This window comes from Hippopotamus amphibius, chromosome 8 (genome assembly GCF_030028045.1).
Source record: "Hippopotamus amphibius kiboko isolate mHipAmp2 chromosome 8, mHipAmp2.hap2, whole genome shotgun sequence".
NCBI classification, from domain to species: domain Eukaryota; kingdom Metazoa; phylum Chordata; class Mammalia; order Artiodactyla; family Hippopotamidae; genus Hippopotamus; species Hippopotamus amphibius.
The window spans coordinates 26828300-26845555 of NC_080193.1; the positions used below are offsets into that span (position 1 = coordinate 26828300).

At 48.2% G+C, this 17256-nt stretch overlaps 1 long non-coding RNA gene across 1 annotated transcript; it reads left to right on the forward strand.

Moving 5' to 3' along the window:
• The first annotated feature begins 2411 nt into the window (after positions 1 to 2411).
• LOC130859288 (uncharacterized) lies at positions 2412 to 11357 on the forward strand. The gene is made up of 3 exons (XR_009055175.1): positions 2412 to 2501; positions 4939 to 5084; positions 11309 to 11357. It is a non-coding gene; the product is annotated as an uncharacterized LOC130859288 (long non-coding RNA).
• The last annotated feature ends 5899 nt before the right edge of the window (positions 11358 to 17256 follow it).

Genomic DNA, 17256 nt, shown 5'->3' on the forward strand with positions numbered 1-17256 from the left:
TGTGATTCCAACCTCAGGCTGGGCTGGACAGCAGGAGGCCCGATTTACACTCTGGAAACCTCTGAGCCTATCTCCACAAAGAAGCTCCATTATTCTTGCCTGGGGTTCAAACTCCTCCTTCTGCAGCTCAAACCTGCAGTTACAGCCACAGAGCAGGAAACACACTTGCCCTTCATCCCTAGGCTCTGCTCAGCTGACACACAGAACAGGGTTTGAAGGGTCCCTGGGAGGCTCAGACCACCCTCAGGGCTGCATTTCCTGCAAAGCCACTCACCTGGTGACTCATGCAGGTGTGAACAGTGGATGGAACCTGCTTCCTGCCATACAGCCATCCCTGAGTGCACCAGGGGGAACAGAGGACAGGGAGCCGTGGAGCCCCGGGGGCCCTCTCACTACTGGGGCAGGAGCAGGTCCAAACTCCATTCTCTGGAGACACAACAGCTCCATCTCTCTGGCAGAGAAATGGTCTGAGGGTGGGAGCAGGGGCCCATCAACCTGTCAGCCAGCCCTGTGGCCCAGGGCTGCTGCACCCTTCAAGTCCTTGGGCTCAGACCCCTGAGCAGCTCTTCTGGGTTCTTACTTGGGGAGTCCTCACCTGGGGGGGTCCCCCTTGAGGGGATCCTTGGAGGCCTTGACTGTGGGAAGGTGCCTGAAGCCCTCCTGGCTGCAGCCTGCAAGTTCCTTCATGGAGAAAGGGGACCTGTTCTTTGGGTTCTAGGAAGAGGAGCTGGTCTTCTTCAGCAGCAACAGTGCCTCCACCATCTACAAGCTCCCAGTCCAGGCACCTTGTGCTTGTTTAACGAGCTCAAGAACAGAAGCATCAGCCTCAGACTCAACGGCTCGATGTGTGGGGCAAGGGTGGCTTGTGAAGCTTGCTGAGTAAGAGATTTTGTCTGGAATAGAGTCACAGACAAGGAAAGAGTCCTGCATTGATGCTTCAAGACCAGGAGTTGGTGCCCCGACTGAGGACAGGGGTTATGGGCAGGGAGGGACGCTGAGCGCCTGCTTCAGGCTGTGTTTCTCAGTCACACGTTGACTGAGCTCATGTGGCTAAGGCAGCATCATGGGGGCTGAGCAGACACCACCAGCTCAGTATAGACACAACAGGATAAGTGAGCAGACAACTAGGTCAGTGTAGACATACCTGCGGAACTAGTGAATCATCCCAGGTCACTGTGGACACACAGAGGAACTAAGAAGACATCCCAGACTAGAGTTCACCAATCGGGGAAATTAGGGAGATAATCTAGGTCAGTGTAGACACAGCAGAGCAACTAACGACACATCCCAAGTCAGTGTAGGCACACGAGGAGAATTAGGGAAGATCCTAGTTCAGTGTTGACACAGCAGGATAATAAGGGGATAATCTCAAGCAGTATAGACACTTGAAAGACATTCTAGGTCAGAGCAGACACAGCAGAGGTCTGGGAAAATATCCCAGGCCAGTGTAGACTCAGCAGGAGAAACAGAGAGCCAGTCAGGTCAATAAAGATAAAAGCGGGGTAAATAAAGAGAATCCCAGGTCATTGCAGGGAGCGCAACCAGTGTAAACTCAGCGCGGGAACAACGGAGAAACCCCCTGGCTAGCACAGTGTTGGACACCCTAGGAGAACTGGCTAAAGCATCACCTCTGTCACTGTGGAAACAACCAGCCGGAAGTTTTCAGCACCCTGGAGAGGTCCAAGCGGGTCAGGGAAGCTGGAACTCGCTTTATCAAGGGCTGGAATGGATGGAGTAAACGGAGTGTTTCCACGTGCTGGCTCTGGGATGGGCTTCTGCTTCCACTTGCTGCTTTGAGCAGCTGCCCCTCGATGCCTGCAAACCTCAGTGTGGGGACCAAAGTCCAGCCTGGGGAAAAGCCCCTCTAGTAAGTCAGGAGAATTGCTTTCCTGCTCTGCACTGCCCCCTGTCCTTCATCACCAGGGACTTATTCTCCTCCTCCTCCTGCAGCATTTGGCCATTTGGATCCTTGTCCTAGGTTTCCCCTCATCTTTATACGAGAGTTTCTTTTGTGACCTTTTCTCCCAACACCTAGTTTACAGGAACTGCATTAAATGGGGCCAACATTTCTGCACTTAATAATTCGATACTTGGACACGCTGTCAGGCCAAGTAATTTACAACAGAAGGGAAGCACGGGCTGCCTTCACCAGTAGATCCTGTTCTGCTCTGGCTCTAAAGCATTTTTGAAGTGAGGACATTGTCCTTCCTAAGGAGAGCTGTGACTTTTACAAGGCTATTTAACGCTCCCAGCTAATATGATGGCGTGAGGAAAATTACTGTGATGATAGCTGTCCTTTCCACTTATAAATTCCCAGGATGTTTACCACATAAATATTACCCAAGGACGCTGTTTCCTCATAGTGACCTGAGTGATAAATGCCTCTTGCTGGGGACTCTACATTGCCAGCACTGAAGGCCTCCCCCTGTCCAAAGAAAGGGAGACCTGGCAGCCATCCAGGTCAGGGACCCTGCCAAGGACCAGGGACTGGATTCTCAGCTGTGAGTTGCAGACCATATATAACAGGAGGCTTTATATGCAGGTTTTTGTTCCCTATTCCCTAAACCTTTGCTCTAAATACTTGACTAGAAAGACTCTGGGAGTCTCCGTGTTCACTACTTTCCACAGTGATCATGGTGTTTATATCCTCTAACTCTAGGGAACATCCAGGCAAAGGTGGACAGCCCAGCCCAGGACTGCTCTGCTGAAGATTCTTGGTGTTGACTCAGCTCCTTGTGAGCTGTACCATTTTTTATTGCAAGAGCCTGTCAATCACAGCTATGTCCTTGGAAGTTCTGTGTTTGCAGATTCAGGTAGCTCTGAACCCACTTCTAGGGGGAGGAGAGGGGTGGCTTTGGGTGGAAAGGAGGCATTGGGAAGTGGAGTCAGTGTGATCCCATACCACATATTCAGGGGTGCACAAAGGGAACTCTGTGTGGCTGTGAGTTCGTGTAGTTCCTGCCTGAGCCTCCATTTCTCCAGGGGGTGAGAAACTCCATCCCAGTCAATGAGTGTATCTCAGCCAGTTCAGACTTTCAGGGTCCTTAGGGAAGAGAATTCAGCTCAGGGGGTTCATAGGGAAAGTCTAATAAAGAGTTTGTTCTCAGAGCTGTGGGCAGGGAACCCACCAGGGCTGTTGACACACCAAGAACTAGCAAGGGCAAGAGGCCATCCCCTCCCTTTGGCTTGGAGGGCAGGGAGGACAGAATGTCACAGACCCTCCAGGGAGCGGGGGGGCGGACAGTGGTCCTGGATGGAGACAGTACTGCCAGAACCACAGACATGGCAGGAAAGGATGAGGAACAAGTCCCCCCACCTCCTCCCATCCTGCCCCCCAGCCTCCCACTGAGGCCGCCCATTGGCCAAACTCAATGGAGGAGGTTGCTAATGGCATCTGAAGGCTGCAATCTGAGGTCAGACTCCCGGGTCAGAGAGCAGGGCTGAGAGGCCAGCAAAAGGAGAGTGACCTGTTCACTCTGCCTGTCAGAGTCCCCTTCCCAACTCCATCCCCCAGTAGTGGGGGAGGGGCTTTGTGGAGCCAATGCATGGAAGGTGGCTGTGAGGTGTGGAACCTGATGCTGGGTCCACAGGTTCATGGGGTCATGATGGTTGAGGTCACACTGTTCTGTGTTCTCCTCGATCTTCACTGGTCCATGCAGGTAACTGCTTCAGACTCCCCATCTTGATTGTGATGCACATGTAGGTCTCTATCTCCCTCCTCCAGCCAGAAGCCCCTTGGGGTCACAGAAACAATCTTCACTGATCCTCTGGGAATGTGGGGGATTCTGTGCAGCTTTCGTCATTAACATAGCCAGCCTCTGCAGGCACAGAGGACATGAGAGGCCAGGAAAGAGGGCCAGGTCCCCTTGTATTCTCAGACCTTCCCACCTCATTCACCCACCACAGGGTCAGCATCCAGGCCCTTCTCTCCTGCTTCCTGTCCAAACCTCATCTTACCACTGTGTAGACTGGCCACTGTTGTCTTTTTGTTGTTGTTGTTTTGAATGGCCAAAATACTAGAAAAGAGTATTTATTTGTATTTTCATCACATTCTCTTTGAAATATCAAGGTACTTGATATATAACTTCTAAACCCCATGTCTAATAAATTTTAAAGTGGTTGCTTTGCTGCTTCTCCATATAAAAATTTAACTGGAAAATGAAGCATTTATAAATACAATTTAATAGAAAATTCTTCATACAGAATCAGAATATTTCAGGTAAGTTATTGTTTAACCAACTGCCTTATTTGGAGATGACAAAAACTGCCTAAGACTAACCCAATAGCCCTCCAGATCTCTACTGTGAATCTTTCAAAGTCAAAACAAGATATGTGACTCAATTATTCCACAGCATTGATTTTTCCCTGAAAAGCTGTAAAGTTGATGTAATGGAGAAAAAGGTATGGGCTAGAAAGAAGAAATATCCTATCTGTTAATTCATTAAAGCTTAAGTGGGGTCTTTTCGGCCAGGTGATAGGAAGAGCATCCAGAGGAAAGAAGGGCTGGGCCAGGGTCCCGCAGCTGCAGGAACATGCTGGGTGATCTAGACACACCCCTCTTTCCTTCCTCCCTCCCTCCCTTCCTTCTGTCTTTCTTTCTTGGAAAATAAGGACTAAGGCTGCGTCCCAACTCTGGACTTCTATGGACAGAATAAAAGCAGGGCACGTAGGTGAAGGAATTGAGTGGGAAAGTGGGCTTGGTGCCAGAGGAGACCATGTCCCACAGGGATATATGGACCCCTGGAGGGTGCCTTCAATTTCCACCATACAGGGAAGAGAAGCCTGAGGAAAGATCTACCTCACGTGTTGGTGTATCAAATGCGCAAGAGTATTAGCAGTTTAACAACATCTAGAAAAAGAGAAGCATTTTATAAATGACAATTTTGAGGGCACACATGAAAGATATATATTTCTTTTATTTTCTTTTTTCTGGATTAGGAGAATATTACCAGTGTTGCAGAACCTGAATTCCTATTGCAACCCAGTGAGAATTTTATGAAGAAAGCATCTGATTTCCTCTCCTTGCCAGCCACGGTCGGATGGCTGCCCCAAAGCTGCTCCAGGCAAACAGACTGCAACGTCAGGTACTGAGTTTCCCACCCTCTTTTGTATCAGCCTTAGGACTTCTCACCCTGAGTCACTCTAACATCCTCTGCCCAGATGACTTGCAGGCAACTTTGTCAGCCAGGCTTCTCGGATTCAGAGCCTCAGGCTCCAGCCCTCCAGCCTCCTCCCGCCTGGCTTCTTCTGGCTTCAGCTAATGAAAAGGAAGTTCTTTCTCCCACCTCCCTTCACACAGGGTCACAAACCCATCATTAGATGTCTTTATTTAGAGAGCTTTCCTGCCCAGGCCTGCTCTCAGGGCAAGAAGGAATTGATGCAAAATCAATCAGTTAATCGGCCTGGGCACGTAATCAGTGAGGCAGCATGGAGCCCATGTGACTAAGCGGTGCTGGGAGTGCAGGCAAGGCTAGAAAAGCAGCCAGAGTGGGTGGAAGGGCAGTTTTTATTTTTTATCCTGTTCACCCACACTCCAGCAATCAGCAGTCTATTCCACGTAATGTTGGCATTGCAGCAGAATTCCATTGCAACTGGAGTATTTGCATATGTATTCATTTAATAACTCCATATTTGTTCAATAAATTCTTACATGCCTGCTACACGCCAGGCACTGTTCTAGACACTGAGCGGAGTGAACAAACTGTTCAGACCTTTGCTCTCACTGAGTTTATATTCTTGCGATGGAATAACTATGATGGTAATGATAATAATGATGGTGATAGTGATGATGGTGGTGATGGTCATGATGGTGATGAAGATGATGATGGTGGTGATGGTGATGGTTGTCATGGTGATAAAGGTGATAATGGTCATAACGATGATGCTGAAGAACTTGGTGATGGTGATGGTGGTGATGAAGGCGATGATTGTTATGGTGATAGTTGTGGTGGTGATGAAGAGGATGAAGATGGGATGATGATGATGATGGTAATGGGAGCAGCAGCAGGGAAAGCAACAGATGGAGCACTCATATGAGTAAATGCTTACATAGCACTCATCATGCACCAGACACTATTCTAAACACCTTGCATGTGTCAATTGACTTCATAACACCTGTAGAAGGTGCTCTCCTACCACAAGTATATCAATTATCCCTAATTGATAAATGAGAAACCGAGGCACAGAGAGGTCTAATCGCTCTCCCAAGGTCACACAGAAAGTTGTGATGCTAGGATTCAGAATAGGCATCTAGTTCCAGAATCAGTGGGCTCAGGAATTACATTCTAAACAAATAGGCAAATAATTTCAGACAGTGACAAGTATGATGAAGAGAGTCAAAGTGGGTGCTGTGAGTGTGACTTGGTGTGAGGAGGCTGCATTAGGGAAGGCCCCTCTGAGGAGGTAATACTGGACTTGAGACTGAAAGGCTAAAGTTTGTGGGAACAGTGTTCAGACAAGTGGAACAGCAAGTGTGAAGGCCCTGAGGTAGGAGTGAGCCCGGCATGTTCAAGTTGCAGCAGGAAGGTCAGAGAGGCTAAAGCAGAATAAACACAGGGGTGGTGGGCACTGAATAAGAAAGGCAAACAGAGGCCAGGCCATGCAGGGTCCCACAGGCCATAGGACACAGTGTGGATGTTACCCTGAGTGGATGAGGCATCACTGGAGCCTGTGGAGCACTGAGTATGGACCATGGAGGAAGGCAGGGGTATCTGGGGTACCCTGGGGGATGGATGAGAAGAACCTGCTGCCCAGCATTTGCAAACAAATAGTGTGCAAGCGAGAGCCCTCTCTGAGGTTATCGTGTTTTGAAAAATCACTTTAACAACCCCATTCCCAATAGCTAGAGTCTCCTGACCTGTCCCAGCACACTAACTGGCAAATCGAGGGAAATGTGTACATTTGAGTGGGTTACAAGAAGCCAAGATCAGGGCCCAAGGTTGGAAGATTAGATCCAGTTCATGCTTCCACACAGTTCTCTCCGTGCTGGACTCAATAGCACCATAAAAGTTTTGTTCCCCATCCGGGTCATCAGGAGACTTTGTGGAGAATTTATAAACAGAGGCAGCTTTGCCTGCATGAGATCATCCCAGTCTCCTTGGAGGCCTGAGTCAGCCAACACTTCTGCAGGCGGCAGCAGGTGGGGGTGGGCAGACTTTGTTGTTGCATCTCCTTACCCTGGCTCCTGCCACCCACAGGAAAATCAATGATCAGAGGAGGGAAGCAGAGATGAGGGAGAGGACAGGAAGCCCAGACAGTCCTGTAGTCCACGAGAAATTCATCTCATATTTATAGGTTTTATTTTTCACTTAGGCCAGTTTGAGTTAGAATTCTATCACTTGCTACTGAAATGGGCCTGAGCTAGCACAGTTACCAAAAAAAAAGAAAGAAAGAAAGAAAAGACAAGAATCAGCTAAAATATAGCAAATAGCAAGAAGAAATATTCGCTTTTTTAAACTGACAGATTCAATGTGGTGAATGGAAAGAGAGATCACTTCTCTCCCAAAGTGAGTCATTGTTGCTGCTGCCAACTGAGACTTTGGCACAGCACCTGCTGGGCCCCATTTGGGCATCCTGAGGGCAGCCCATCAGGGATGCTCCCAGGAATTTAGCAGGGCAGGAGGAGTTGATTTTATTTCCTTCTCTTCATGTTCCCTCTATGGTCTTTTTCAACTCTGCCATTATTTTGCATTTCTACTTTCGCCAAGATAAACTGTAGTTCACAGGTTCATTAACCCCTCTTGCTATTCTGGGCTTGTTTGATGGGATGTCCTGGAGTTTCGGTTCCTTCACGAGGACTGAAAGTGCTGAATCAGGGCTTGGTGATGCAATTAAAGTCGGTTCTCAGGGAGACAAAAATATGCCTGTCATCACCCAGCACTCCAGGCTGGAACTGAGCACAAAATCCCACCACCAGAGCAGGGGCCTCAGTGACAGCCTACCGTCTCCTGGCATATCCTGTGGAAGGAGGGACATGTTTCCTAACCCCTTACACAAACCCTGAGTTGAGAGCAGAGGGCCATCCGTGGGGGCTGCCACCTCCACACTGTCCAAGACAATGGCAGGTGTTGTGCTCTTCAGGGAAGGGGCATAGATTCTTGCTCAGTCTGTAAGGGGTCCAAGCTTAGGCAGGGAGACCCTAATTCTGATGGGGCAGGGGGTGATTCGGGTCAAGGGAGAGAGACTTGTGGATCCTTAGGATATGATTCTGATCAGACTGGAGGGGCTTAATCCCCTTCTCTCTGGGCCTTCCCTTCTCCACCTGTAAAATAAAGGTGTTGGAGCAAAGTCACTCAAACATTCAGCAAGTATCCGGTGGCAGCACATGCCGGACACCAAGTAGAAATGATCGTTAGTTCCCTGTCTGCATGGAGCTTACCATCTACAGGAGCAGTCCCACACTTAACACATAATCACAGAAACAAACACATAATTACCAATTGTGGGATGTGCTAGGAAGAAAATAAGGCAGGTCCCTCAAGAAAGTATGAAACTTGGGATGGAGATGGAGGGGCAGCGGGTGCCTTTCCTGGGCAGTGACACGTGAGCTGAGATCCAAAAGATTTGCAGAAATGAGCCAGACGAGGAGAGGGTGTCTTAGGTCACAGAAGGAGGAAATGCAAAGGTTCTGAGGAGAGAGAAGACTAGTGTGGCTGGGGTGCAGAGGGAGAGGATGGAGATGAAAAGATGTTTTGAGAAAAAGGCAGAAACCAGACAAAGAAGGACCCTCTTGGGAAGGACATACGAGGCATACATCCAGGTGTCTCCAGGACAGTCCTGGTGGCCATCTGCATATGTGGCATAAATAGGAAGAGTGGCCCCTTCCAGTCTCTAAATTGTCACGGTTTGGATGCTACTTTGTACTGGAGAGAAAATAAGTGAGAGTGTGTGTGTGTGTGTGTGTGTGTGTGTGTGTGTGTGTGTGTGTGCGCGCGCGCGCGCTCATGCTTGTAGGGCGTATGACTGGTTGCGCATTTTCAAAATGCCGCATGGGAGGCTGTGGGTCACAGGTTGGAGAAGGATTGTATAGCTTGGTGTCCCTTCACATATGCCACTTTCCAGGGGGAAGTTCCCCCTCTGGTCACTGCACTTCCCTGAAGTTAGTTGTAGCCTGCCGTTCTAGTCAGGAGAGTACGTGGGAGGACATCGATTTTGACAATTCTCTAACTCAAGGTGAGGTGTAAGGGTGTGGCTGGCTTTGAGATCCACACTTTGAGAAAATTGGTGGGTCTGAAGGCTCCCTTGAGAGCCATGACGATGCCACATGTTCCACAGTAGAGGGTCCTGTGTCCATGTATGGGGGCAGCCCAAGGAGGCAGGACACTCATGGGGTCTGGTCAGCAGGTGGAACTGCTCTCTGTCCCCAGGCCTGTGTCCCTGAGGGTTGAAAGACCCCACCCTACACTAGCAGGTCAAGGTGACGGAGCTGGGACCCTTCACAGGGGCTTTGTGTGGGGACCCTCTCAAAGGGGCCAGAAGCAACATCACAGCTTGATTCTGCTTTAAAGGACAGGGAGGTGGCAGAGTCCTAGCCTTTTGCTGAGCACGGGGGCTGGGACAGGGGAACCTGGGGCTGAGGGCATCTGGAGCTTCACCGTGCGTGCTCTGCCTCCTCTCATCCCTGCTGGCCACCGGCGCCAGTTTTCAGGGAGCGCCTGAGACTGTCGCGCTTGAGGAGACCACAGAATCTTCCCACGGATTTTGCTTTTCTCCTCCAGCTGCTTTATTTAGGAAGAGATCCTTCAGTTGTTGCCTGCGCTGACCCGTATTGGCTTTCGCAAACACATAAGCACAAGACTTCTTAACCAAGACACAAAGGAGATTCCCAAGTTACTTCACAAAATGTTGCCAACATTTTCGTTTCCTTATACGATGACTCATCATCAAATGCTTGAAAAGAGATAAAATTATAGAGGAGATAAAATGCAAAGCCCTGTGCACACCTGCATATGGGAGACAAGATGATATCCCCATAAACATAATGATCATACCAGTTTTGTTTTCTTTTTAAATTTATGTTTAATTGTGGTAAAATACACATAACATAAAATCTACCATCTTAACTGGTTTTAAGCACACAGTTTGGGGGTATTAATTACATTCACATTGTTGTGCAACTATCACCACCACCCCTCTCCTGAACTGTTCCATCTTCCCAACTGAAGCTCCATCCCCTTTAAACACTAACTCCCCACCTGCTCCCCCAACCCCTGGCACCCACCATCCTACTTTCTTGTCTCTGTGGACACTCTAGGGATGTCATAAGTGGAATCGTTCAGCATTTGTCTTTTGGGGAATGGATTATTTCATTTAGCATAACATCCTCAAGGTTCATTTATACTGTAGCCTGTGGAAGAATTCTCTTCTGTTTTAAAGCTGAATAATATTCCACTGTATGTATGCATCACATATTGTTTATCCACTCATCCATCAATGGACACTTGGGTTGCTTTCTTTTTTGGCTGTTGTGAACAATGTTACTAGAACAGGTTTATGCAAATATCTGTGGGACTCCCTCGCACTGGACCAGCCCACACCGGACACTCAGTCAACATATGGAACAAATGAAGGAGTCGTGTAACCTGGTGATTTCCTTCAGACCCAATCACCACACTCAGCTGGGTCCCCAGTAAACAGCCCTCATTTGGAGTTTCAAAGTCAACTGTTGAAATCTACATCAGAGGTGGCAGCTTTGAGTATAAAGATCCACAGGGGCGTCAAGGGCAAGACCTTGATAATGGACACATGAAGTCTGCCAGGTCTGGCTTCTGGCATTTCCGAGAGCTCTGCCTCGCCTTCCGCGAAGGCAGCTCCCCTCCTGACCTCTCCGGGAGACCAGCCTTCACCAGGAGCCTGCCGGCCGCGCTGGCCCCCCACGAGGAGCACTGTCGCCTGTTCACATTGGGGCCAGGAGGACCGCCACCCTGGATTCAGTTTGCCCAAGTCCCTGCGGCAGACACGGTATTCTCTGTCCCCACTACTTTTGTTCACATCAGACAGGACAGGACTGCATGCAGGTGTTTCCTTAAAGAAATTAAGCCCCTACAATAAAATCACAACTGCAAAATGCCTTCATATTTTTTTAATTGTATACAGTGTTGTAGATTAAATATTTAAATCGAGCATGGTATTTTAAATGTTAAGGTGTAACATGTTAAATAAAGATAATGATTATTTTTAAATTTTAAAATTTGTGGGGGGGTTTTGGGGGGGCAGGGTATGAACTCTAGGATTGGTAAAATTCTACCAAACTTTTGCTTATATATACTATCTTGTAACATGCTTTCCTGAAATATTTTTGTGTTTACAGAGATGAGGAGTCATACCAGATGGCGACTGTAAGATGAAAATAAAGTCACTGTATTTAAAAGAAAAAAAAAGTTCAGAACTTGGCCCTGAGCTTAAATGACAAACTGTAGCCAAGCTGGGCGGGGGGGGGGGGGGGGCGGCGGAGGGGGGCAGTGGGGGGGGGGGTGCTGCTGGTAAGGGGCGGCAATTTCTGACCTGCTGCTGCCCCAGCAATGATACTTGATATTTCACCCGCTGCCCTCTTGTCCGGCCTTGTCTCAACTCTCCTTGGACCCCTTGGTTCTGCACCTTGTTCCCCTCCCCCACACGCCACGTGGCTCGGGGCTCCTCCCCCTATGTGTTCCTGAGAAACCTGCAGGTCTTCTGCAAGACCTGTGGTGTCGCAGGCGTGGGGTGTCCACCACCTACCTCTAACCTCTCTCCAAGCCACCTGCTCACACCAAGCCACCCGGCTGCTCTGGGGAGAGGCCCCCAACCTCCACGCCCACTTCCCAGACATGCAGAGATGAGTCAGACGCTCCCTGAGCGCCAGATGGAGGTGGTTCAGAGCAGGTGGACACAGCCACAGGGTGCCATCGAAGGGGGCCCAACAGAACCCTGAGCAAGGGGGTTCTGTGTCTTGACACACCGACCAATGTCAGCTGCCCTCAGTGCTCCTCCCGCCTGCATGATCTTCATCCTAGCAGGTCTGTGACGAAGGCTCACTGTGTAGCCAGGGTGGTGACCAGATGTCCGGCTTTGACTTCCAGATTCAAGTGAACTAGAGATGAATGACGACCCCGCACTGCCAAAGGTTTGGGAGAAACTTCATGAGGGAGAGTTAGGGTTGCCCGAGTTAGCAAATAAGGAATAAGAAGTTAATTCTGCGTTTTAGGCAAATAATATATGTAATGTTTAGTTTAAGAATGTCCCATGAAGTTTTTACGACATACTTATAATTAAAAAACTGTTGTCTATCTGGAATTCAAATTTAAATGGGGGTCCTGTGCTTTATGTGGCTGCGGCAGGGAGAAATTTCCCATCCCCCACATACCCCGTTCTCCCCAGATCTCGGAGCCACTTTTATACCAAGAGAAGCGGGACCCTGAAACAGAACAGCCTGATCAGGAGTTTTTAATTTGAACGTAAACGGTAATCCTGATTGGTCATTTACACCAAATGACTGTCCTAAACCCAAGGGACTCGGTTCCCTTGGAGAAAACTGATAAAGGTAAAAATCATGGTATCAGCTTAAAGGGGGAAATGGAGCTTTTAGAGACTAGTACAATTCAGTTACAAAGAAAGGGACATAACCACATTCTGCACCTTTGAGAGGGGCTGTACCTTTCAAATTCGTTTACTGTGAGCAGAGAACTACCTCCAGTTCTCGCGGGAAGTGGTGACTGCGCAGCTCTTGGAGCCTCTGCATTCCAGAGAAGGGCGCTCTGGACCACTACTCTGAACGTTCGTCTGGGCTGGCTCTGAGGTCATCTCCAGCCACTGAAGAGGCCAAGAGGAGGTGATGCTTTATGTACCTCACCGTAGCGGCAGGCAGGGATTGGGTACCTGCTGGGCAGGGCAGGAAGCAAGCCCAGGACTCCACCTCCAGGCTGAGCTCCAGCCAGGACTCCACCTCCAGGCTCCAAGGAAGAGGAACCAGGCCCTTTGGTCCTCCCTGAGTGCAGACAAGGAGGGAAGAGCTCAGGAGACCCTTCCGGCCCTCTGCGAAAAAGAAAGGGAGGGACATTTGCCTGACCAATGGGGGCCCGAGAGGGCCTTTGAGTCCGCCCCACTTCACAAAGACCTGTAGCTTACATCACTGACATTACCTGCAGATGAGATTTTACGTTCAATGACAGACACACAAGTGAAGGCGGAAAGAAAATGACCTTCAACCTGTATCCAGTGACCGGACGCGCCACCTGGCATGGTTATAAATTGATGTATTAAATAAATTCTCTAATAACCCTGCAAGTAGAACAATTAGAGACCTCTGTGTATTGGGGATTAAAATTATTCAATTTTACATGTAACCTCCCCCATTCATACTATTAATTAAGATGTGATTAATGACAATTTTAAGAAACGAAAGAATAAATATTTAGGAAGAAAACCCAGTTATGTATCTGTGTGGGGGTGTGTAGAAAGACACAGAAATACAGAAATTAGGTGTTGGGGAGAGAACAGCCGTAATAATGCACCAGAATTCATATAATCTGTCTTGGTACTCCTTCATTTTCTGTTTTTTATATTCTTAATTCTGTCCTTCCTTCTTCCCCAAATAATCACTGTTTTGACAGGTAACACAGCACATGAGTTTTGCCTGTTTTTGAATATCTTACGAGTGAAACATGAAAGGTTCTTCCCAATCTTTGGTCTCCATTCCTTAACATCATCCCCTCCAGTGGCCTTTGCCCTCCCCCTGCCTCCCCTGATCTTGAAAAACCACCCCACCTCCAGCATCTCGTTTGAATTATCTTACTTTCTGACCATTCACTCCACATGACGTAGCTCTCAGTCCAGAATCTCTTTGACGTCTCTGTCCCTGTGAAAACACCAGGTTCTCACAGCCCCCTTCTCCCTTGTACCCCCACCCTCCCAGCTCATCTTAGATTCAGTGCTCATCAGACATCATCAGCTCCCTTGCCCCACTCCCTCCACTGCACGCGCTGGGTGAAAACAAATCAATTTAAACCCAGTTCTCCATTTAGCCTGCACCTGCCCCAGAGCTGAGTGTGGCTGCAGGGAAAGCACACACTGTGCTGACCTCTCACACTGTAAATTCAAGTCATTGTAAATTCAGTTCAAACTGCACCACTACGCTTCCCTGGTAAACTTCATTTCCAGTCTCAGAAGTAATGTTTTCCAACTTTCCCTTCTCCCTGCAAGCCTCCCACATACCTTCTCTTGTCCCATTCTCACCTCATGACCCGGCCTCATAGTTCACGGGGGAACAAACCATTAGACAATAGTTTCTTCGGGACGTCCCTGGTAAAGAATCTATCCTGCAATGCAGGGGATGTGGGTTTGATCCATGGTTGAGGAACTAAGATCGCACATGCCACACAGGGGACAACTAAGTCTGAGAACCTGCAACTACTAGGCTGCCCACCTCAATGAGAGAGCCCACATGTCGCAAACTATAGAGCCAATGCACACTGAAGCCTGCATGCCACTAGAGAATAGAAAACCCACACACCACAACTAAGACTTGACGCAGCCAAATATAAAGAAACTTTTTTAAAAATATTCTTTGCCTTCTCACCACTAAATCTTCAACTTACCTCTCTTTGCAGCCACACCCCCTGCCTTCTCTCTTGGTGCAGCGTCTGATGTGTCCCTTCCCCTGTCACACTCCAATTCTTCACTTTTGCCCTGGATCTCACCTGCTCCTGCCTCCTCAAAAGCCCTTCTCTGGTAACTCTCTCCTTTACAAGAGACCTGTCCTTCCAGGGTCCACACGTGCCTCAATATCCACCATCTTAGAAAACAACAACATCTTAGAAAACAATAGCAAAACAATATCATCTTAGAAAACAATAACGCTCACCTCTTTCCAGCTGCCACCCCTCTTCTTGTCTCTTCTTCTTGATCAAATTGTCTGTGGTGACTGCCTCTCCATCCTTGCCTCCTGTATTTCCCTTCACCTTCTTCAGCCAAGTGCTGAAATCCCATTCCACTATGGAAATTATTCTTGTCAAAGGTACCAGAGACCTCTATGTGGTCAAACCAATGGTTTCCTTCTGTCTTCATCCTACTGCTCTTAACAGAGTCCAACTCAGCTGACACTCTCCTTCCTGAACATTTGACTTGCCCGACTTCCAGGAAAACTCTCAATTACATTTCACCCCTCAGGCTCAGTCTTTGCTCACTCCTATTCCTCTCTTGCTTTCTCAGTGTTAATGTGCCCCAGGGCATGGTCCTCGGATCTCCTGCTTTTCCTTTCCACATCCTTAGAAACATCCAATTTCAGGCAGTGATCATCTATACCCAAATGGCCCTCACATTCATCTTATTTCAGTCACGATCTCTTTCCTGGGTTTCCCACTCATGTAACATAGTGCCTCCTCAACATAATGCCGTGATTTCAAGTAGGAAACTCCAGCACCAGAACGCACCCATTGCATACGCTGAATGATATCCTTTCTGATTGGAAAAATACCCTTCTTCTTATCAGGTTCCTATGAGAATATCAGTTGTTAATTATTTTAAAATCACTCCTGACAACTCAAATTGAATGTGTCCAAAACCAAACTCTTTACCTTCAAAACTGTTCCACCTCTAGTCTCTGCAACTCAGTGAAACCCCATTGCTCAGTCCAAAGCCCTGCACACTCTCATGCTTCCTCCTACCCTGCTCTCCCTACTGCTACCCACACACAGTGTGTCACCAAGTTCCACTGACTCTACTTCCAAGGTATGTGCTGAATCCATCCATTTCTCCCCAACTCCCTTGCTATCCACCCTAGTCCCCATCACTGCTATCTCTCATCTGGACCACTGCAACAGCATCTCCCAGGTCCTTCTCACTGCACTCAAATTAAAATCTAAATCTCTCATTGCAACTTAAAATCTCAACATGATGTGGGCCCTGCCCTCCTTTGAATTAATTCTACACTTCTTTCTCTCTCTGTTTCTCTCCTGCACTCACTTGCCTCTAGACATAATGGCTGCCTTTCAAATGCTTGGAAAAGTCTGAGCAAGTCTGAATTTTCCCCTAAAAGTGACTTGACATTTGTTGCAGTTACTTTTGCTGTTATTATTGTTGCCTGAAACTTAGAGGAGTGTTTCTTTCTCTTTGAAGTCTCATAAAATCAAGACATATCCCAGAGCTAATAAATCCATATTTATCTTATCTGAAATACATTACACGCTTTTAGTCTGTGGATGCAAACCTTCCTTGATTTCAGGAAAGCTCTCTTAATTTATATCCTGGACGGTTCTCCATTCCTTTTTTGCTGCTCTGTTTTCATCCATATCCTTTCTGCTTCTTTCCATAGTTATTATGACCTCACTTCTTGTGATGTTTTAATTTTTTCTTCCTTTTCCTTCTTGAGCACCACCAACTCATTTTTTTATACATTTATTTATTTACTTATTTTTGGCTGTGTTGGGTCTTCGTTGCTGTGCACAGGCTTTCTCTAGCTGCAGAGAGCATGGGCTCCTCATTGCAGTGACTTCTCTTGTTGTAGAGCATGGGCTCTAGGCACGGGGGCTTCAGCAGTTGCAGCACATGGGCTCAGTAGTTGTGGCTCTCAGACTCTAGAGTGCAGGCTCAGTAGTTGTGGCACATGGGCTTAGCTGCTCCGTGGTATGTGGGATCTTCCCAGACCAGGAATTGAACCCATGTCCCCTGCATTGGCAGGCAGATTCTTAACCACTGCGCCACCAGGGAAGTCCCCACCAACTCATTTTTAATCATCCTTTGTTGTCTTCTTATTTCATCCCTGAGCCTTATGCTTCTGCCATAAGCTCCTGATCCATAGGGGCTGTGTGCATCCTCCAGTCGTTTGAACCCAGAGACAACTGCGTGATTTTCCTCTGATCCACAGCAACATTACCCTGCTGTGTGCTCTTCATCTTCCTCTTGCATATCATATACCTTTCATCCCTCCCTCCCTGACTCCATTCCTCTCTGTGTGTGGCTTGCAGTTAACCCTCTTCAGGTCTCAAAGACCTAAAATGCTAGTAGCTTCCACAGTGGCCCCTCTTCTGAGCCACATTCACAGTCACATGGTTTCAGAGAAGGCAGCTCTCCATGTTTCCTTCCACGGCCCCCTTCCCTGCCTTCTGTGCCTCAGACAACTTTCAGTGGCTCCCACAGCCTGTGCACGCACCCCACCTTATTCCAAACAGAGGGCCACAGGGTTGGCTCCTGAGATCAGGATGTTCGCTGGGTACTGTGGGCTCTGCCAGCGCCGCCTGTGTTCCACTTGCCACGCGCTGTCAGTCGGATATACATGCCCCAAGT